Source organism: Diceros bicornis, chromosome 15, assembly GCF_020826845.1.
Source record: "Diceros bicornis minor isolate mBicDic1 chromosome 15, mDicBic1.mat.cur, whole genome shotgun sequence".
NCBI classification, from domain to species: Eukaryota; Metazoa; Chordata; class Mammalia; order Perissodactyla; family Rhinocerotidae; genus Diceros; species Diceros bicornis.
Genome location: NC_080754.1, coordinates 67,093,001 through 67,115,904, shown reverse-complemented (window position 1 = coordinate 67,115,904; position 22,904 = coordinate 67,093,001). Strand labels below are relative to the sequence as shown.

At 50.7% G+C, this 22,904-nt stretch overlaps 1 protein-coding gene and 1 long non-coding RNA gene across 10 annotated transcripts in view; both read right to left on the bottom strand.

Annotated features, from left to right (window-relative positions):
- The window catches only part of LOC131415036 (ral-GDS-related protein-like), a 151,519-nt gene that overhangs the window by 29,074 nt on the left and 99,541 nt on the right, over window positions 1-22,904 (bottom strand). The window contains exon 1 of one of the 9 annotated variants that reach the window (XM_058556500.1): window positions 6,068-6,246. The exons of 7 other annotated variants lie outside the window; for them this stretch is intronic. The gene's annotated coding sequence lies outside the window, so the exon portion shown is untranslated. Of the gene's footprint in view, window positions 1-6,067; window positions 6,247-22,904 lie in introns of those variants that run through there. One more of the 9 variants, XM_058556499.1, reaches the window with a different exon arrangement.
- The window catches only part of LOC131415042 (uncharacterized), a 135,902-nt gene that overhangs the window by 103,779 nt on the left and 9,219 nt on the right, over window positions 1-22,904 (bottom strand). The window lies entirely within an intron of this gene.

Below are 22,904 nucleotides of genomic sequence, written 5' to 3'. Positions count from 1 at the left end.
TCCATCTGTTCTCAGGTTATTACCACTTACATACCTACGACCATTCCCAGGAAAGACTTGGTTAAGGTAGAAAACACAGTTTAATATCAGTCATATTACCTTAGATATGAAAGTCATCATAGTAAAGTCAGGAAAAGACATGAGATGAGTGGTAATGAGACATGGAAGGCTGCTTCAAAGTAGAAAAGGTGTTTGTGTTTGAAGGCCTCTGTTGATGCTGATAAGAACATGTACGGTATTTGTAGGATGGGGTGGGGAGTTTTCTTTCTAACATGATGCTGTGCGTCCTTTTAGGGCTGATTAATGGATCAGCCTCTCCTGGCCCCTGGTGTTCTTACAGATTCGGCCTCCCTTGCCCAAGGGTTAGGCAGTTCCTGGTAGTTTTTATAGTTATCCATTCATTAAGCTACATTTCTTATTGAGCGCAAGGTTTGGTTCATGCATTGTCCTAGACCCTTGTGCCAGAGAAGTGAGCAAAACACAAAAAGCATGCCCTGGGTGACGTTCTAGATGTGACACCAATGGTGTGGCTCATGTGGGAGAGTGATGTGTGCCAGGCTGGAGGGGGGTGGAGTTGTAGCCAGGAGGGCCAGGAAAGGTCTCACCGCAGAGGTAGATTTTGAACAAGCTCCAAAAGCAGTGCAGGAGGAAGAGCAAGTGGCCTGCTCTGGGAGCAGCAAGGAGGCCAGTGTGGCCAGGGCACAGCCGGTGACGGCAGCAGGAGCTGAAAGCAGAGTTGTGACTTTGGCCCAATCGTCGGCCCTTGTTGGTCATAACGAGGACTCGGGCATTGATTTATTCTGAATGACATGGTGACCCTTTGGAAGGTTTTGAGAGCAAGAGTAACATGGCCGGACATAGGTTTAGCAGACTCGATCTGGCTGCTCTGTTGAGAACATAACACAGAGGGGCCGGGGCAGAGGCAAGGAGACCAGTTAGGGTGCTGTTGCAATAAGCCAGGCAAGAGGCCTTGGAGATGTAGGTCAGGGTGGGGAGAGGAGGTTGAATTCTGGGTGTGTTTGGAGATCGAGACAGTAGGACTGTGTACAGATGGGAAGTGGTGAGGGGTGGGGCTGGGGAGGGAGGACTTGAAGTCGGTGCTGAGTTTATGGCCTGAGTCAAGAAACTTAGCTGGGGAGACTTGGGGAGGTCCTGCTTGGTGGGGAGCTGTGGGAGTTTGGTTTTGGCTGAGTTGACTGTGAGATTTATAGTTTGTCTGTGGCTCTTTTCCACTAGAGGAGAGCAGAGAATGGCCACCTGGAATCTGTCTTATGAACTCCCTGTGCCCTTCCCAGGCTCCCTCCTGGCACAGACATCCTATGGGAAGGCCTTGGAGTGGAGGTTCCTCTGTGCCAACTTTCTTGGGTGTTCTGGCATGTTTGCACTGCCCCTCCCTGGGTTTGTCACCTTGAAAAGATTTACTCACTTAGTGGAGCCTCAGGTTTTCAAAAGTTAAAGTTTATGTAATCAGTGGGCTTGAAAAGCAGTATAAAATATTTCCAAAGACGCAAGAAATAGGTAAATTTCAGAAAAAAAAAGATTCTAGTATTACATTGTATGTGTTAAAAATGCTTGTTTCCCTTTCTGCCTCCCCTGAGCGTGTGTGGTCATATTGTTAGTTCTGTTCTTTTCCTTGTGATGCAGTATTTTCAAATGGAATTCCAGGGCTTACAATTGCACAGCAAGTTGTAATATGATTAATTGTTTATAAAACAATGTCTTTCCATGGAAATAGTTAATTAACATTATTTTCTGAAAGTAATAAATACATGTGGCTTTTCTTGTTGAACTAGAAAAATGCTTTACAACTTTCTTCTCTCCTTTCCATTAAAGTGTAGGTTTGTGTGAATTTGCTGGATTCTTCAAACACTGGGTTTGCCATTTACAAGGTCACTGTGGTCCAAAGAAACGTGACTGGGAGCAGAGGCCTGGGGTCAAGGTTTCTAAGATAAGCCCCCCCTTGAGCCTGCACAGAGAAGTACTTGAGGCCCACACGTTCTTCCTGGGTGTCCTCCCTGCTCATACTCACTGCAGAAGGAGGCTTTCTGCTGAGAGAAGCTACAGAGCCCTGGAAAGCTGGGAAGGCACCTGCACAGGGGGAGGGAGTTGTTGCCCTTCCTGAGGTTGTCCCTTTGCTTCCCTTGAGCCTGTGTCTACACGTAGGGTGGAGTTTTGCACCCACAGTGTAGGGGCCCCGCAGAGTGTAATTTGTTCACATTGAGAAAGTCTGTGAATGTCAGGAGTTCTGTGTCTGGATTAGAGTTTATGAATTTAGGGTTCATTTGAGTTACAACATTAAACTGCATCCTGTCAAGAGTCTCCTCACTTGTGAGAGTGGAAGCTGAGAGAGGGAGCCCTTCTTTTCCTTCCCAGGCAGGGGAGGGTGTATGAGCTCCCAGAGTCCATTCCTGTGGCTGCTCAAGTATCACCACCCTTCTGCACCAGGGACTGACCCACTCCAGGGCTTCTGTCTCTACCAGGAGAGTTTAGAATGTGTTTAACTTTCTGCATGTGGCTTTCCTTCTGTCCTGTGGGAAGCAGGCAGCTTATCTGTGCTGATCTCAATATTTGTGTTTCTTTGCTTTGGATTCCTGTATCGATTGAGCAGTGCAGCCCTATATTTCTGGTTTCCCTTAGCTCTTTGTAATTTTATTTCCTGTATGAGAAATAACATTTTGAGTTTCTTGGGATTAAAAATGTGAATTGATGGAGAGATATAATGTCAGTAAGGCAAGAAAATTGTAGAACTAAATAGAGTTTTTGTTTTTAGGCAAGAGAATCTCAAGATGTGAAATGAATGTGTTGAAGTTTTCAGGTGCATTTTCATTTTTACATCAGTGTTTGCATGTGCTTGTCCCTAGAGAACATTGAGACTTAAAAAGCTAAAACAATGGAATTTCTATTTTAATTGATGTGAAGAAAATTAATCAAACTAATCCCACTATGTTTAAGGAGCTAATCCCAAACCCCTCTTGCATTATAATGTGCCACTGACTCCTGAAAATCCTGCCTGTGTGAGATACAGTGGAGGACAAACTAGGATGCAGCTTGTCCTTTTGCTTAGCGAGAGATATGAAAATGTCATTTTGTATGGTTACTCTTTTGTAACCATTAGTGTGCTAAAGGAATTAAATCTTAGAATGGTTTCCTATGTACAGAAGTTTAAATTAAAGAAAAGCTATGAAATGGGAAAACATGGTATGTGTAAATTTCTCTATTTATATTAGATAAATCTGTAAGATAGAAAAGTCTAACCTCAGAAGAGTCACTGCCAACACTTCTGGGTCCCCTCCAGCCACCCCCAGTGCACAGTTCTGATCATTCTTGAGCTTCCTGTTGGTGTTTCTTTCTATAAAAACAAGCCATTGTGAATGCATATTTTTGTACGCATGTTTGTCCTTGTAATGAGCGGTCAGACTCCGCAGTTTTTGATGTATGTTGACAGCTTACGCCTCTCCTCTCCCTCTTCCTCTCGTGTCCACACCTGGACAAGCTGAGGAACAAGTCCGGAGGCTCTGTTCTCTGACATTGGCTTCGGATCCAACCACACAATCCCTGTCTGTGTGCAGAAGTCTTGCCCTGGTCTCAGCCCTGTCAAAGATTTTTCGCTTTGACCAAACTTTAGTCAGGCCCCTGAACCTTCTTGTATGCCTGTCTGTGCACTTCCTTGTAAAATCCAGTTTTAGCAACAACCTTGCAAAGTCAGTTTAACCAGAACCCACACACGAATGTCTGATCACACTTGAGATCTGCTCAGGCTCCTCCTCCTCCTCCACCATCCCTCAGGTGGTGTCTGATCACTCTGGCCTGTCTCTGGTAAGAATCCTATTAGGTCAGGTTAGCCAGAAACCCCAACACTTGAGTTTCTCTTAGTAATTTTCCATCCCCTGACCCCCACCATGCTGCCTGGCTGTGAAAACCCACTTGCCCATGCTGCATTTAGAGTCAAGCCCAACCTCATTTCTCCCCCGTTGTGAATCACATCACAGGGGTCTCTGCGTATCACAGTGGTTCTGAATAAAATATGCGTTACCATCTTTGACAAATTTCATTGAAGATTTTTTGTTTAAAACCCCAAACCACAATAAAAACCCAGGCTAGGCTCCTTTCTTTGCTCCCTCAAGCCATTCCAGAGCTGCATGTGATTCTGGCCCTGCTCTCCTCAGAGACCTCTATTATGTGAGTCATAAGACTTTTCCTAACTTCTGTGTGTGTGTGGAGGGGGGCACACACCAGCATCAGTCTCTCCATGGGAATCACAGCACTTGCCAGTGAGCAGTCATATTTTGAAAGGAATCTCTTTCTCTGAGTAGTAGGTCTCAACAGTGGGCTCAAAATATTCAGTGAACCGTGTTGTAAACAGATGTGCTGTCATCTGGGCTTTGTTCTTCCATTTGAGAGTTGACTTTAACTTAAAGTTACCAGATGCATTACCCTTAACAAGAGAGTGAGCCTGTACAAAGGCCTGGGGGTGGATTGGAGGGGGAGGAGAGAGAACAGGATCAGTTAGAGGGACCAGAGGTCAGAGTGTGAGACAGGAGTTGGAGAAGGGGCTAGAGCAGTCAGTAACAGCACAGCAGCCAGGTCAAGGCCCTGTGCACCATGTCTGGGAGTCAGGATCTTCTAATAGCAGTCAGTGAGGAGCCCCACTTTTGCTTGGATCTCTGGGGGACAAGAAGACAGTGTGTTACCACGTCTGACTGTCCACAGCTACCAGACCCTGGCCAGGGAGCATGAAGCGCTGATGCAGGAGTACCTGCACCTGCTGCAGATCGTGGAGGCGAGAAGACAGTGGCCAAGCAGCTACGGCAGCAGATCGAGGATGGGGAGATCAATATCGAGCGGCTGAAGGCAGAGGTGACTGCTGGCTAGGGGTACAGAGGAGGCTGGCCAGGGGACACAGGGCACAGGCCAACACCTCACACTCCAGGCTCCTGCAGGACCAGGGGGCACATGACGGGCAGGGGGAGCAGCTTCCAGTCACAGCTATGCCAGCCTCGAAACTTAAATTTAGTGATGCTGGCAGAGTGGGAAGGGCTTTAGTTAGATCTGAGTTCAGATCCTACCTCTGCCACTTGACAGTTGCAACCTGGAATACATCCCCCCATCCTCTGTGCCTCCATTCCTTCATCTATACAACAGCCTTTTTATACTTGCCTGGCCAGGTTGTGAGGATTGAGTGAGGTTATTTATGGGCGAGTTTTTAGTTACTTTTCTGATGACCACATTGACTAAGCATTCCCACATTATCAGCTGGAGTCCAGGGACACAGAGTCCCGGGTAGGTCGTCATAGTGTGGGATCCTAGCTCAGTTCCAAGCATTCGTTCCTTCTGCCTGTTGTAAGAGCTCCTACAGGGGCTTACTGCACATGAGTCTGGAGGCCACGCTGCTCCTAGGTTAAGCCTTGTAGAAATTCACTACTCAAACTGTGGTCCATGAAGCAAGAGCATGTTGGAAATGCAGAATCTCAGGCCCTGCCCAGACCTCCAGAATCAGAATCTGCACTTTCACAACATCCCAGTCGATTGCCATTTACATTAAAGCTTGGGAGGCGCTGGCTCTCTGTCCCTTAGACGCCCCTCACCAGCTGTCTACCCCAGCGCCGAATGATGTGATTGCCTCTCCCCCCTCATCTCACCATGCTCACCAGATGCTCAGAGCCATTTGGCCACATCACACGAGGACCGTGGACTCTGAGCTGAGGATGGGAAAATGGAAACATAGATTCTAACGAGGGTCGGCTGCATGATTTGTAGGGCCTGATGCAAGGGAAAAATGCAAGGCCCTGGGTGGAGTCGGGGAAGTCGACCTCCCCTTCTCACAGCCCACCAACCCACCCATGGCAGACAGGCGACCCCCCAATTTCAACCTCCAACCTCCTCTAACCTCTGTGCCATGATACACTTGGTACCTAGATGAGGGGTGGGCAAGATGCCCGTGCTGAGTCACCCACCTAGTGCCAGACACTGTCTTCTCACTCTGCCCTGAGACACCATCGGGTGTGCACTGCACTCACCCTTTCTGCACCTACCCCGAGGCCCCTGCAGAGGGTGGAGGGTGACTCACAGTGGGAGGTGTGTCTTCCTGGCTGACTGAACCCATTTCCTCCCAGACAGAGGGTAGACGAGGTCATGGGTTCTGGGGTGCCGGCGTTTGGGGAGCGAGCAGCTGAGAAACCATCCCAGGGAGGCAGCAGGAGGCAGTAACACATGAGGGCTGAGGCTCCACGCCCCTGGAGTGTGCTCCATTGTTCCATCAGATGTTACTCGTGAAAACAAATTCAAAGAGAAATGATTAAGAACTTCAGAGTGGCAACTGCAGAACTTGAAGCCCCAAGCATGGGGTCTTCCGAGCATAGGACCCCATCACACGCCCTTGAAGCCAGCTCTGCCTGGAATGTTCAAAGATCCAAAGTTTCCAATTCCACCTTATGGTACCGCTGCCAAGCTCTGAACTAATGGTCACATCAGCTTGGAACTTGAGCTTGAACAAAAGTTTAAGATTCCACACACCTCCTCTACCCTGCACCAGGCACTGTCAGACAAGCTTCCTTAGTCAGTCCCCATAGCCATCTTCATAGGATCAAAAGATGAAGCAGGTTCAGAGAACTCAAGTCACCTGCCCAAGCTCACACAGCTGGGTGGTTGCAGAGCCAGGACTAGAACCCAGGTCTGAGTGTCTACTTGCCAGTCTTGCCACTCGTAGCCTCTTCTCACATGGCTCCTGGGATGAGGGCTTGTCCCATGTCTAAACCATCTGGTTCATTCTGAGATCTATCCTAGCCCTACACATATCCCTGAAGCCAAGTTGAGTCCTTGTTAGGGACCAGGGAATAGGTCTAGGGACCAGCACCAGATTAGTGGCTTCATGATCAAGGGTGTCATTCATTCACTCAATCACTCGTTCACTAACTGCCTAAGATCAGCTGACCACAGCCTCATCCTCTGCCCCAGGCTCCTGTTTCCCCATCACTTTGGGCTCCAGCCAGTGTCCCTGGTCATGAGCTGTGCACCTCTTGGCCTTGGCACATGCTGGGGCTTCTGTTTGGAGTGCTCCTGCCACCCCCACGCTTTCTTGCCTGGTGGAATCCTACCAAGCTCGAATGCCTCCTCCTGGGGACTCTCATCACAGAATGTGCTCCACGCCCCCTGCTCCCTCGGCTTTCCCACCCTCAGCATGCCACGTCAGAGCCAGGTCCTTGGGTGTCTGTCCCCCATCCAGCCTGGTGGGACCTCCTTGAAGGCAGGAGTGTCCTTTATCACTGTGTCCCTTCTGCCTCGCACATAGTAGGTACTCTGTAGGGGCTTGATGAATGAATGGACATCAGGCTCTGTGGTAGGCAGTAAGAGATGGAAGTTTCTACACTTAAGGTCTGATTGTGGTAAAGTGTGACTGGCACCATAATAGAGCTTTCGGTGTGAACCCAGGTAGAAAATGAGTCACTTTATGGCCAAAGAGGGTGCGGGTTCATGTCGCATATGACCTTGAAAGGTTTCGGGGGTTGATAGGCCAGAGAAGGGGTGGGTGCAAAGGGCAGGGCCCTCTCTGGTGCTGGAGAGCACCAAACTGGTCAGTTTTGAGTGAAAGTGTATGTGTGTGTGTGTATGTGTGTGTGTGTGTGTGTGTGTGTGTGTGTGTGTGTGTCAGTGTGGCAGCAGAGGCCTTTTTGGTGGGAATTTGGAACAACGTTTCCAACTGAGTACATTACTCTCCAGGGCAAACGATTTCTTTAAACAAGACTTTAAAAGATCAGCTTGGTAAAGCTTTCTGGCTATAGTCTCTCTCTTTCTCTCTCTCTCTCTCTAACACACACACACACACACACACACACACACACATACACATCCTGCAGGGCAGAGGGCAGCTGTGTGCTCTGGAGGGGCTCCAGGAAGGTGAAACAGAGCACATTTCCCAGGAAGTAGGCCATCAGGTAGGCAGGAGGTGCCAAGGAGACAAGTAAGTGATGAGTGACGCCCATGACAAAGACAGAGTGTCTTAGAACGTCAGAGCTGGGAGGGATCTGAGAATTCTGATGTCCACAGAAGAGGAAGTGACTTATCCAAGGTCACTCCAAGGTCACTTCCAGCGCTGGAATCCAGGCTTAACCTTGGGTCTCCTGGCTGTAGATCCTTGACCTGTACCTGCCCCACAACTGATTCCTTCCTTGCTGGGGAGATGGGCCATCTAAAAGGTGCATGTTCAGGAACCACTGTGTCACCTGGATGGCCTCAAGCTCTCATGGTCCACCTGATAGCCAGAAAACTTCCTCAAACCCCATCCCACATATTCCTGAGGATTTTCAGGGTCTTCCATTTTCCTAGCCATGTCTGGTTTCCAATTCTGCTCTCCTGACTTCTAATATCACTTCTCACAGTGGCTGTCTTCACTCAGTCTTGACTGCTCCTTGCCCCCGTGTGGTCACTCCACGTGCCCATCAGGTGGAGCTAGATTCTGCTGCAATTACAAACAGCCTCCGAATCTCAGTGGCATAAACAACAAAGATTGCTTTCTCTCTCACATTGTGTGTCCATTGTGTGTTCTGCTCCACAACATTCTCACTCAGAGACAGGGACTCAGTCTGATGGGGCTCCACCATCAGGAAATTCACCAGTCCCATGGCAGGGGAAGGATCATGACAAATCATGCCTGACAGCTCTGCTCATGTTTCACTGGACAAAGTGAGTCACATGACCACACCCAGACTTCAGGGGCCTGGGCTGTACAGTCCTGCCTTGTACCAGGAGGAGAACCAGAGTATACAGGAAAGCCCTAATGACACCCAACTGGCTCCTCCTTCAGTCCCCAAGCCCCTGACACCAGCCAAGTATGGACCAGACTTTCTGAATGGTTTAGATACAGTCAAGGGGTTTTCCAGTACTGAAACAGAAAACAGCTTAAATGTGAATAGAAGACATACCTGCCCTCCTATCACTCAGCCTTTCCTGCTACAGGGATTTCTTGCTGACCTCCTCTCCTCACACTGGCCTCTCTCCACACGCTCCCAACTGCCATTTTGTTGGTGGTGGGGGTGTTCATAATCCCTCTATCTGCCAAGACCCTCGTCCCCGTCCAGTGATGTGCTGGAGCTGGCTCATACCAACTTGCAAGTCACTTGTGAAATTTTCAAGAATCTTGCAAGCTTGTTATTCACCCTTCGGTAGCTTAAAATGGGCCAAGGTAGGAATGTTTACACCATGGAAATCGGCCGGTGCTACCAGTCAGAGTTTTTATTTGAGAGAGCTGGTGGTTAATCATTTAACAATATACGATTCTCTATACCTTTTTTCAGAACCAGCTAAATACTTTGCTGGGCCCAGTGCAAAATGAAAGTGCAGTGCTCTTAAGAATTTCAGGGCAGCAACAGCGAAGCTTTAAACCAGGTATTAGGCCCTTCTAAGCGGGCTGTTCACAGGTCACACTTCGAGGACATCGGCCCTGTCTCTACTCCCTCTATATTCTCCAGCCCTGGAGCCTCCACCCATAGCCATCTCTTCCTAGAGGTAATGGGAGATGACACATAAACAAAAGTCTGCACAAAATTTAAGCAAAACTATCCAGCTTTGCTCAGTCTCTTCTCTCCCACCTAACAGGCCTCTTGGACCTCATCTTTTGTAACCAGAAAGCTCCAAGGACCATCTAAAACAAAGGGAGCATCCTCCTCTGAGAAGAATCCTCCCCTCCTCTAGAATCTTCAGTTTGGCACCATTTCATTGTTTTAATAGCTATTTTTCTCCCATTTATGATTGGAAGTAAGTTGGGACCGCTCAAGCAACCCTAGAAGGCACGGTAGGAGTTTAGAGATGGTCGTGGTATTTTCCTGGCTTGGAAGCACTCAGAATCCTGGAAGCCTGACTCTGCAAGAAACTGCAGAGATCTTAATTCAGGGTTTAAGGTAAAACTGTAGCTGAGGAATCAGGTTTGCAAACCAACTTTGTCATGGAGAGGGCTGCCTTGACCCCTCCCCAGTCAGCCCCTCTGCAGGGCCCACTCTGTGCCTTGAGTCCTGTTTCCCATGTTCCTCCTGCCACCCCCACCCCTGCTGCCCTGCACTCAACACCCTGTCGTACTCTGCATCTTTGTTCACACCATCCCCTCTGCTCCAATTCCTTCCATTCTATAACACACCTGCTGGGCTCCTTTTTGTGTGTGTGAGAAAGATCAGCCTTCAACAAATATCCACGCCAATCCTCCTCTTGATGCTGAGGAAGACTGGCCCTGGGCTAACATCTGTGCCCATTTTCCTCCACTTTTATATGAGATGCCACCACAGCATAGCCTGACGAGCGGTGCATGGGTGCAGGCCCGGGATGAGAACCCCAGGCCGCCAGCAGCAGAGCGTGTGCACTTGACCACTACACCACAAGGCCAGCCCAATTGGGCTCCTTTTTTGTCCTGCTAAACCTCTGGGTAGCGCTTGTGGCTTCCATGGTGAGACCCTCCCACTGCAGGAGGTGTGTACCTCTGGTCTGGCCTCACCTTGTTGGAGTATAAGTTACCTCTGTGGGTATCTGACCCGCTTCTTAGGCTAGAAGCTCCTCCAGGGAAGGGATCTGACTTATCCACCTCTGGCTGTGTCTCACCCGTGCCCAGCATGGTGCCCACCACAGAGACTCCATCAGGACATGCTGACAGGATTGGCACAAAGGGAGACAGAAATGGGCATCTCTTAGGCTTGGAACAGGTCAGAGGGAATCAAGAATGAAGGAGAGAGAACTGAGTTGTGTGGCAGCTGTTTAAAAAGAAAGAAGTACAGAGATCTTTAGCAAAACCTTGACTGCTAACAAAAGAGAGAAAACCATGGACTAATTCCTCCGTCAATGACTGCACTGACTAAATGAATTCTGGATTAAAGACACTGTCTCTAGAGAGGGGAGTGGGGTGGGGCAGGAGCCAATGAGCAGTGCACCTAAGGGGTGTGGCAAACGAGGGTTCGACTGTGATGGGCCAAGAAGGCCAGACTGTGGGGTGGCAAGTGGGCAGGGCTCAGCTGAGATGCCAGGCATTGGGCCAGGTTGGGCAGCCAGAGCTAGACTGTAGCCGGAGAGTTGAGGTATAAGCCAAAGTCCCAACTCTCCATGGCCATCGTTGACAAAGGTCAACTGAGCAGGCTTGGATGTTAGCCAAGCCAACCCAGATCCAAAGCAAATGCATCCCCAGAAGGCACCTGCAGGATAAAGGAAAGGCAGCCTCTGCGAGGTCAGTGGGGCTGGCGCTCCTGCCGCCAACCTGACACTGGCTCGTAGCAGGGGTGGGCCGTGTCCCAAGGCTTCTGCAGGGTCCCCAGGCTCACAGCTTTCCAGAGCTTTGCCCACCCGGCCCGATCCTTAAATTAGGCTCCCAGACTGCCAGTGTTGCTTTTGCAGGGAGCAGAGAGCCTGACCTGACTGCATCTGGTTTTTGCTCTGGTCCCTGGGGAGTAGGTGTCCTGTAGATGTCTCTGAGAAGAGCGCCATCAGTTTAACATACAGACTACATTTACACACACACACACAGACACCCTGCCATCCTAAAGAGAAAAGAATACCGCGTGCAAATCCCAGAACTGGCCAAGAGAGCAGACTGGGATGGGGGTGCTGACATGAGGGCAGTGAGGGTGCTGACTGGGCATCCACGAGTCTCTGAGCTCTCCACAAGCGTGTGTGTGTGAGTCCCTTAGCTCTTTAGAGTTCAGATCCAAGAACAGCCATTATTTCATGTGCCAAGGTTCTCAGAGAATTGAAAAAACAGAAAAGCCTGCATCAGCCCTGAATATTTCTCCATTAGATATTTTCAGCAGCTCTTCAAGCACAGGCCGGGGTAGTTTTAGCAACCCGAAAGTGGAGATTGGGTAACTGTCCCATTTTGCTCTCAAAGTGCTCCATAGGCTCAATGGTTAGAGCCCATTCATCCTGCAGTTCAGCAAGTGGTCTTGAGGGGACAAAGCCACATGCCCTGAAAAGGGAGGCGAGTTGGCTCTGTGGCATGTTTGTGATTTCCTGAGCTACTATCTTTGGACGTCTGCCACACAGCTCAGGGTTGTCTCTGCACCCACTCAGCACCTTCCACCCCCTGCTCTTATTGTACTCAGTGAGACCCCAGGGTGGGGGTTTGCCCTCAGTGCACAAACTGCTGGGAGAGGGCACAGTCCCCTGTGACAGCTCCCCAAGGAGGACAACACCAGAGGCCTCCAACAGCCAAAGTGCTGGGTCATCACAGAGAGATGGAGCAGAGAACACACATGGAGAAATGGACCAGGGAGGGGCATCTGATGTGGCAGAGAAAGACAGAGACCACTGCAGGAAGAGGGGGACAGGCTTCTAGGCTGGGGCTGCCCTGACTCCCAGGGGTTTCACTCTTTCTCTCTGAGCCTGTTTGCCTGTCCACAAATGGGGTGTATGACAGAGTCCCTTTGGCTTCCATTCTGTCGTTCAGCTCAAATCCCAGACACATTGGGGAGGTTCCCAGGTCTCCAGGGTGGTAGGAGCTGAGGGTGTTGAGCAGGGGCAGAGGAGGAACAGTTGGGAGGGGAGGGGGCTGCAGGAAGTAGCAAAAGTCTCTCTGGCATCCTTACAGCTCATCCTAGGAGAGGAGACTCGGGCTGTGTTCTGGAGCTGGCTGACCGGGTAGCATGGGCGGGGAAAAGGGTGCTGGGAGGGGAGCCACAGCAATGTGGCTGGAGGGTGCTCAGAGACCCATTACCCAGCCTGGTGCTAAGCTGCCAGTGAGGAGGCATGTTCCCCACGGCTCTTTAGGTGGTGACAGGGCAGGTGCTTGGGAGAATCTGGGTGTTTTTGCTTTTCTAAGTTTTCCCCCAAAAGGGGGTGGTGGAGAGCTAGCATTTACTAAGCACCTTCTCTGCACCAAGCCCTCAAATTTTCCCATTACATACAGGGGTGACCTCATTTCACCTTCATATTTTACGGGAAAGACCTGAGGTTCAGAGGTAGTAGGCATATTGCTGGAGGTCACACAGCTGAGAAGCAGCATAAGGCGGAGTTGAGCCTGCTCTGCGTGGGTCTCAAGCCCTAGCTCTTTTCACATCATCAGTGGCATTTCCTCTGAATTCTCCAGAGCCCTGAGTTCCTCTAAGATCCCTTAGGGTCACCCCAGCAGGTGTGCACTGAGGGTGCCAGGAGGGCTTGGCAACAAGAGCAGCTGCCATCCTCTGCCAGCTTCTGGGGCGTGTGACCCATGTTTACAAAAGTCTGTGTTTGGTTTAGTGGTCTGCTGTCACCATCTTGAAATTTTGTCATTTTTTAAAGAAGGGGTCCTGCATATTTTCTCTGCACTGGGCTTCACAAGTTACATAGTCCATCCCGCTGATGGGGTTTTCACATAAGGTGTCACTTGAGAAAGGTGTTTGCTGCTAGAGTCCCACCGGTGGTGGCAGCCCCTGCCCTCTCCCTGGTCCCCTCAGCTCTGCTGGACTTGGGGGCGAGGGCCCCTTGGAGGGGCAGGAACTCCGTGGCCAGAGCTTACCCTGTGCCTCCTCTGTCAGTGAGGCCATCGTGTGTTTGCACCAGATCTCTACCAAGGGCTGAAGGCCTGCGTCTCCTGCTGGCCCACTGGGGCCTGGATGAGCAGGCAGCCCTGGCAGAGGTCCCCAGGCCTCCTGCTCCGGCCTCCACCCGAGAAGTCCCTCTCCAGGGCCCACTCCTCCAGGCTGGCGGCACTTCCATCCTCCCTGAGTGTAACAGCGGCCCCTTAAAAACACAGAATCCCTCAGAGGGAGCAGAAGAGGAAAGACAAATTGGCAAAAGCTGTTTTTCTAGGAGGAAGAGATATATTTTTAGTTTCTTATCTACATTTCCCTTTTAAAAATAATATATATGAACCCATTTGAGAAAATCTGACAATCTAGAGAAGCAGAAAATGTTAAAAGCTGTATCAACCATAGTTCTGTTTCTCAAAGATAACCACTGTAAACACTTTGTTGTGTTTTCTTCAGATTTTTTCTATGCACAGATCTTGGGATTTTTCCCCATTTTATTTACATAATGTCACACATATGAATATTGAATTTGAATCGTAATGTGTTTTTTTTTTTACTTAATATTGTAGCACAATTGTTTTCTCATGCTGAAAGTACGCTTTTTGATGGCTGTATGATGCCCCAGTACCTGTGAGCATGCCATCATCCATGCAGCCATCTCCCATCCTTGGCTCTTAAAGTTGTTGCAAATTTTTGTTACTAGAAACATTCATCTCTGCATCTGAAATGTTCATATGAGAGAGCATCTCCTTGGGACAGGTTTCCAAAAGTAGAATGACTGAAACAAAAGGTAGAAGCACGGTCAAGGCTCCCACTCCGTCCACCCTGCATCACTGCTCTCCGAGCGGGGTGAACCGCCCTGACGGCCCCGAGGGCTGCACAGCAGGACCCCTGCATTGCGCCTCTCCCACACTGAGTGTGACATTTTGTTGTTCACTTTCCCTAAGTCAGAGAGCCCCACTTTTCCCCAAGGTCACAATGGGAAGCGGCCCTAGAAAGACGAGGTCTGCACTTCCTGTAGTTACGTGGTTGAAGGTGCCGTCCCTTGGGTAGTGGAATGCCCTGTGTAAGCTCCCACTTAGAGTTTATCGCAAAGGAGGCATGTTTCTCTTTTTCAATGGAGTTTATAAGCAGAGGTTTCAGTGGACCCATCCCTGCCAATCAAGTACTGAAGGTCAGGTTTGGGGAGATTGGCTGGGCTTTCGGGGGCTGGAAGGCAGGGGACTGTGTTTCCAAGAGGTTGGGACAGAGCAGGCCAGCAGCAGACCCAAGTTGCTGAACCTTGGGAGGCATGGAAGGACAGGGACACGTGGATAAGTGGACAGGCAGCTGAGGGGACGAGACTCGGGAGGGCATGTCATGTGGGGGAAGCACTGGAATGGGGGACTCAGGAGACCTGGTTCCAAGCCAGCTGCTGACTCACCTTATGACCTCGGATGGGTCACTTCTGTCACTGGCGGGGCACTCTGGGAGGGAGGCCTCATGGGGGGGAAAGGGCCAAGGGGGATGTGGAGCTGCAATTCACTTACCACAGAGGCCTCAGCCAACCCGCCCAAAGCTCCAGAGCTGGGTGGCCCTTCAGACCCTTCAGGCGGCGAGGCACACCACAGCACCCACAACAGCCCTCTCCAACCTTTCAAAACACAGGAGTCAGACTAGTCGGGGCCCCATCTCTATAAAGATCTGTGACTCTGTTGTCCTGATGCCTGGGGCCACCTATCTGGCCCTGGATAGGGCAGTGGTGCCAGAGTCATCCCCAAAGGCAAGGGTGTCTCTGGGTGGGAGGTCTGAGCCTGGCCATGACCTCCGTGGGTGGGGCTGGGTGACCAAGGGCTTGTGGGGCATCCCACCGAGCAGACCTGTTGGCCATCCTGCTGCCCATGGTCAATTTCTATCAGGAGTTGGTCTCCAGCCACCAGTACAGCCTGCAGATCCTGGCCCACTGCAAGCAGAACAGTGACTTTGACAAGCTGCTGAAGCACTATGAGGCCAAACTGACTGCAAGGAGATAGTTCTGGAGACCTTCCTCACTGACCCCATGCTCCAGCTGGCACCTAGCCCTGTCCTTGAGGGCGCATGGCTGGGGAGCCTACTGGGGGGCCATGGCAGTGATGGCCCCAGCTGGGAGGAAGCCACAACTGGGGGCACCAGGGGGCCATGGCCAGGAGGCCCCAGGCCCTAACAGGCCCCAGGTCTGGGCTGCCTGGAGAATGGAGTTAGAGCCAGCCCCTGACCCAGCGGATGGCAGGCCTGTCCAGCTCCACAGAGCAGGCAGTGTGGGAAGGCGAGGGGGAGCTCCTGGTCCTGAGCCCACCTCCAGGCCCTTCTGCTTGCCGGCTTAGAGCCTCAAGCTCTGGGCTCCAGGCCCAGACAAGACCCTGGAAGAGCCTCCACGTTAGAGTCTGAGATCAGAAGTGCTGTGGGTGTCCGTCCTCAGCCCTGCTCATGGGAGTGCTGGGAGCTGCGAGTACCATTCTCCGTCCACTTGGTGTCTCTCTCTCCCTCTCTCCATTGTTGCTATATCTCTCACTTGTTTCATCACTGTCTCTCTCCTTGCCTTTGTCTCCCTGTCCCTCTGTCCTTCCCCATCCTTGCCTCTGTCCCTGTCCCCCTGCCTCTCCCTGCTGCAGATTCCCAGGCACATTCTGACACTGCACGAGATCCTGGCCCACTTTTCACGAGCACATCGAGCCAACAGCTTGGAGAACGCCAGGGCTAAACTGGGGGTGCTGTCTGGGTGAACTCAGCTCCCAGGTGCCCCCCCCCGGTGGACAGGCCAGGGCTGAGGATGCTCCCCAGCGGGAGTTTGCTGAGCCCCAGATGGTAAAATGTCATGTTCAGGTTAGGATCCCAAGGGGTGCGTGTTGGGGGACCCCCAGCCTGTCCCACCTGGAAGCAGGGACATGGAGCAATCTGAGGAGTTCACAGCTCAAGCCCAGGGGGCAGTTGGTGGGATTGTGTGGGTGGTGTGCTGCCCCTGGCACAGATGGGGTTCGAGGAAGGGCCATGAGCACTCACGTGGGCCCGCCTGCCAGGGTGGGGATCCGCCAAGGGACTCACAGGCACTCTGCCAACTTCCTCTGTTCTCCAGTGCCAGTGTGTCACAACCTGTGGTATAGGAGCCCCAGAGGGGGTCCCGGGTGATAGGCCTTCAAGTGCCAAAGGCTGCAGTCAACAGCAGGCAGTGTCATGGGTGGACAAGCCCATGACTTGTCCAGTGTCAGAGGCCCCAGCCCTCTGGTCAAGGCCCCTCTGCTGCCCCTCTTTCAGTCCCCAAAGCCCAAGGGGAAACTTCCTCTGCCTGGGCAGAAGCAGAGGGATCAGGGAGGAGGCGCCTACAACAGCACAGGCAGCAGTTGACGGTGGCCTGCACCAGGTGGTGGTATGAAGGTGAGCAGGAGGTTCAGATTCTGGGTGTTTTTTGAAGATGGAAACAACAGGATTTTCTGATGCATTAGATGTGGGGAGAGAGAAGATGGGAGTCAAGAGTGAATCGAGAGTTTTTGGTTGAGCAAGCAGAAGGTTGGAGTTGCTGCTAACCAAGATGGGGAAAGGTGCAGGAGGGGCAGGTGTGGAGGGGAAGTCTTTCTTGCTTCATTGGAGCTTTACTGGGGGCGTGTTGAACTTGAGATGAACAACAGTGGTGGAGAGGACAAGAAGGGAGGAGGGCGTTTGGGTCTGGAGTGTAAGGGAGCGAGCCATTCAGGAGCCATCAGGTCAGAGGTGGTATTTAAAGTCACATGAGTGGTGCGATCACCACGGGAGTGAGTTTAGGCAGGAACGAGTTGCATACCAAGAGCTGAGCCCTGGGGTCTGCACCTTATGGAGGCCAAGAGATGATGAGCAGCCTCATACGCAGTGATGGGCTGCCAGAAGCTGCAAGGGAATGTGGTTCTGCAGCATGTGGAGTACAGTCCCCAGCCCTGCCAAACACTCAGTGCCCTAAATGTCTTCCCGTGTCCAGCAAAAGGCAGCCAGTAGGGCCATGTCTCCCAGCCTGGCAGTGGGAGGACCAGGCTGGACTAGGGCAGAGCACAGGCCCCGGAGTGGAGGTTCATTCAGGGAGCAGATGTAATCAGAGCGTGATTGCAGACTAACAGAAACCATTGTGGGGTGGGGACCCCAGTCCTCTCATACCCCAAGGAGCCAAATCCTGCACACTTCCCCAAGGAGAAGACTTGGGGCTCCAGCGAGGCTCCTCATCCCTGTGGGATGCCCTGTCCCGGTGCGGGCAGTTGCGAGGAAGGCATATGGGTGCCAAGGCATTTATCCTAAGATTCTGATCCCCTTTCCCAAAGCCTACTCATCCTTTGTTCCACCTGATCACCTGCATCTGGCCTGAACACAACCTTAATGGCACAGAAGTGAGTTTTCCCATCGCCCTGACAGCAGCCCTTTCATGCTCCTCTCTCCCCTTGGGGGACTGAGGAAAGCTCCCAGCCAGGCATGAAGCCATCAGATAACCAACCCTCTCTGGCTGTGCTCAGAAACACTCCTCGCCTGGGGCTGGGTCTCTCCTACCTCTGGCCTTTGTCCCGCTTTTTCTCCTGAATCTCATCTGTTGGGCTCACTGTAACCCAGGTCGTCACTTCCAGTTCCCCCGGGAGCCTGTGGCCTTGGGAACTCCTCCCCAGCTGCCTGGATGGTGTGGCTTTCAGCACAAACTCCAGTTGGGGCTGGCAGGAGTCCTGAGCAGCTGCAGCTGGCACTTGTCTAACAGTGAAACTAGTGTTGCTACTCTGGGATCGCCCCCTTGTTTGTAGCAAATACAGCCCTCCTCAGCAAAATCCCCACCGTCGTCAAAAGAAATGGTTCTGCTTACTTTTGCTCACCTCCAAATATGAATCCCTATCCAGGGAACTAGCATATCCTTGAAAGGTGCCTCCCTGTGCCCCGTCCCTTCCAGAAGAGGGCTAGGGCCTGGGCTGCTGAGAAGAGCATTGCTGGGAGAGACAGACTGAGGCTCCTAAGGAAGAGACCCCATCTCCATGCCCCAGTCTGATAACCAGAAAACAACGGATAATAATAGTTTTATAATAACACCTTTGCAACCAGTGATACTAGCAACAGCGATCACGGCCCTTTACTCAAGCGCCTGCCATGTGCTGGGCCTGAGGTCAGCAAGTGAAATGCATTCTCTTCCATCCTCACTCCGACCTTCTACAGGTGAGCAAACTGAGGGTCAGAGGGGCCCAGTAATTTGCTCATCACGCTGAGTTCACTAATTAGAGATCCAGCTCGACCAGTGTCATCTCTCATTGCTGGGAGGGTTAAACTGGACAGTGTCTACTACTACACACATGAACCAGCCCTCTTGGTGATCTGGTCGTGGTTGTAGAATTTGAGGCATCAGCAGACAAATAAGAGGTTTTGTGCCTTTCTTGGAGTAGGTGGGGTAATTTCTCCAGAAGCTCCTCCGCACATGATTACTAACCTCCTAAGACTCCTGAAAACCCACCAAGGCTCTTAGCAAAGTTGGTAACTCACAGGCTTCTTTTCCCACCACTGCTATTTTTTTTTTTTTTTGGTAAGGAAGATCAGCCCTGAGCTAACATCCATGGTAATCCTCCTTTTTTTCTTTTGCTGAAGAAGACCGGCTCTGAGCTATCATCTATTGCCAATCCTCCTCCTTTTTTTCCCCAAAGCCCCAGTAGATAGTTGTATGTCATAGTTGCACATCCTTCTAGTTGCTGTATGTGGGACGCGTCCCCAGCATGGCTGGAGAAGCGGTGCGTTGGTGAGCACCGGGGATCCGAACCCGGGCCACCGGTAGCGGAGCTTGCACACTTAACCGCTAAGCCACGGGGCCGGCCCCACCGCCAATGCTATTTTTAAAAAGCAGTTAAATGGCGCCACCTCCTGGAGGAGGGGTGTTGCGGCAGTCAGAACAGGACAAATAAGAGAGTTGTCCTTCTTTCTAGATTAAGGGGCAAGGTGTGTCTTGCTCCCCCCAAGATGTGCTGGAGCCTAATGGAGTCAGTCTTTCCGTGAGCCAGCTGGATTGCCAGGTGCTCCAAAACTAAGTCATTCCAGGGCCTGAACATTAAGGAAGCAACTGTATAAAGTGCATTGGGGGAGGGGTGGAGACATTAAGTGCAAAGGCCCTGCGGAAGGATGGGTGGGTGGAGTTCTATGGATGGAGATAAGCCCAGTAGTGGTGTGGAGATCAGAGTAATGAAGAAAGGTTGTTTCCAGTACTCCTGTCCTCCCAGTTTTGCCATCTCTGTTCCACGTGGTTCAGACTTTTAAATCAGACCTGCTTTCTAGCTATTAATCTCCATTTACATTTCCAACACCTGTCTCCTTGGGCTATCAAAAGGATGATGGGAGATCATGCCCCTAGAGTGCCCGGCAGAGCGGGCATTCAATATGCATGCTCTCTCCCCCTTTGTGAACACAAGATCCACCTGAGAATCCTAGGCTTTCTTCCTAGGTCTGGCCAGAGGCCTGGCATTACCTTCTCGCTGAGAGGTGGGGGCAGCCTGTCTCTGACATTTTCTCTCTCCACAGGATAATGCACAATGAAGTAAATGAAACAGAGAGCATCCAGGAAAACATAGCCATGGGGGGCATGATTGTCGAAGGCTGTGAGAACCTCCTGGACACCAGCCAGACTTTTGTGAGATGGGGCATGGCACCCTGCCTCCTCCCACCCTCATGGTAGGCCCCAGCAGTGGTGGCACTTGGGGACACCACAAGTTGGTTTGGCTACCATGTGCCAAAATCTGCCAGCGTGATTGCAGAGTATTCCAGGGCTGCTGGAGGAATGTGACAGCTGTATGTGGATGTCAGTATCTGCACACATGGATGCAGATATTACTGGTTTTCACAGTTCCCTTCTCTCCAGATGTACACATGATTCTTCCCAGATGCCCTTGATGTGTCTGTGGATGTCATAGTAAACACTGACATGTCCTTTTGGGGAGAGAGGAGTGGAGGATGGGGACAGATACTGATTGGCCTGGTGAATCACAAGCATGTTCAGCATCCGAGGGGAAGTCATGTGGGTCAGTGCCTCTGTCCCTTTCTCATCATCCTTGGCCCCTTGCGGGAGGCTGTGATCACAACGGTTCTCACAGGTAGGAGGCTGCCTTCACCCTCAGCCTCCACTCTCCTTGGGAGCGGTGTTTGAGAGGCACAGCCTTGTGAGGGGGCAGCTAGAGGCTGTGACTGAGGGGACTGACGTCCAACTCGGAGACGTTAGAGCCGCAAGGACTTTGCGAGTCACCTCTTCAGATTCCACTTGCTGTGGGACCCTCAGCTTCTGCTTGCATGCCCCCGAGGTGGCCTCCACCTCAGATGGGCCTCCTGAGTTCCTTCTATCCAGCCCTGGCACTCTCTGAGCAGATGAAAGGCTCGCCAGCACGTCCTGCGGCCTGCGCAGCTGCCTTTGGCCCCTGCTGCCCTTAGCAAGGGTATCGTCGACTTGGAGTTTTGCCCCGAGCCCCTCTGTGTGGCCCCCTGTGCCTTTTCCCTAGGCCGACCCTGTGATCTGCTGAGCCCAGAGCCAGCCTCCCTGTGTCCTGGCTCCCCCTGAGCTGCATTGGGCCCAAGCTGGAAGAGGCCCAAAGAATGACCTCTCCTGGGGTGGGCAGTGTCACCACAGTCCAGGAATCTGCTCCATTGCCCTGAGCCTAAGCATTTCCTCCGCTCCTGAGGGGCTGGGCTGGACATGAAGTCCAGACAAGGGGGCCCAGCAAGGTGCCAGGCAGTGATGGACGTGGGCAGGAGGCAGGGTGGTGGCCTAGAGCAGGTCTGGGGAGATAGAACGTCAGGGAGGGCTTCCCAAGGAGGCATCACTGGAGTCGAGTCTTGAAGGGTAAGGTGAGCTCACAGGGTGGATGGCGTGAAGGAAGGCCCTTCCAGGCCAAGGAGCAGCACTCAGGAGCCACAGGTAACTTGCCCTGTAACTAGAGTGGGAGCAGAGAGGGGAGGCGATGGTAAGGAAGGAGAAGTGATCCCAGTGGTATAGCCGCCATTAATGGCTCATTTGTTGAATGATTCAAGTCCTACGTGATAGGAGTTCAGACAAGTCTAATCCAGTCTGTTTCTATCTCTTCTGTGTTTCTCCCAGTACAAACAGTAAGTACAGGAATCTACATATATAAATAATATATGTATATTTTTTGAATAATACAAATCACTAGACTGAATAATATATTGAGTTAAATAATATAAATATATATTTAATGAATATATAATGAATATGTATAAGTATGTTTATATATATTTAATTAAATAATATAAATATATATATGATTTAAGGGAATAATCAGACATAATAACAGTAATTTACAGAATTGATAAAAGACTCCTACTCTAGATTCAGGCAGCTGAATACATCTCAAGCACAACTAAAAAAAAAAAAAAAGAAAATCTAGAGCCAGATCCATCCAGGGAAACCAAAGAACACTAAATACAAAAGAAGATATTCAAAGCTCCACAGAGGAACAGAACACTTACAGAGACTTACATTTAGACCTATGATACATTTCTTAACAATGGAAGGCAAAAGAGAGTTGGAATAAATCTTCCAGGTACAGAGAGAAAAGAACTTGCAGTGTATATCCAATCAAACCATACCTCAAGAACTAGGGTGACTTAAAGATATTTTTATGCAAACATTTACTAAGGGTATTACCACCAACAAATGCTCATTAAGGATCTTCTAAAGAATATACTTTAAGGGGGCCAGCCACCTGGTGTAGTGGTTTAAGTTCAGCACGCTCCGTTTCCAAGGCCTGGGTTCATGGGTTTGGATCCCAAGAGTGGATCTACAACACTCATCAGCCATGCCATGGTGGTGACCCACATACAAAATAGAGGAAGACTGGCACAGATGTTAGCTCAGGGCTAATCTTCCTCAAGGAAAAAAACTTAAAAAGTGAAAAAGAATATACTTTAAGAAGAAAGAAACTGATAGAAGAACTGCTAAGAGGTAAAAATGGATCGTGAGGATAAAAAAGGGTAACATCTGAATAAATCATTGAAAGCATGACTTTACCAAACAATAATAATATTGACAATGTATAACAGATGGAGTTAAAAACTAATGACAAGGGAACTTCTGTTTTAGAGGAGACTAGGACAGGAAAGCACACTTGCTGCAAAACTGGACACAGGCAGATACATTATAAATATATTTTTAGAGCATCAGACAACTTCAGAATCAACCAACTAAAATTCCAGAAAGAAGAAAAAGTCTTTTATGTGAGCAAGGATATTTATCTTTCTTTCCCCTGGAGGCGTTTTCTGATTCTAGCTGGTTGCCGAGGATCTGGCTTGCTCAGTCAGAGCCTCGGCTAGGGAAAAGAGAAACTAGCCAAACTTGTAGTGATTCTGCAGGACTGGTGTGGCAGAGGAAACCTGAGGGCTTGCAAACACACAACTGCTCTTTCTCACAGCACATGTGCTAAGTTTTGGTTCCGCACA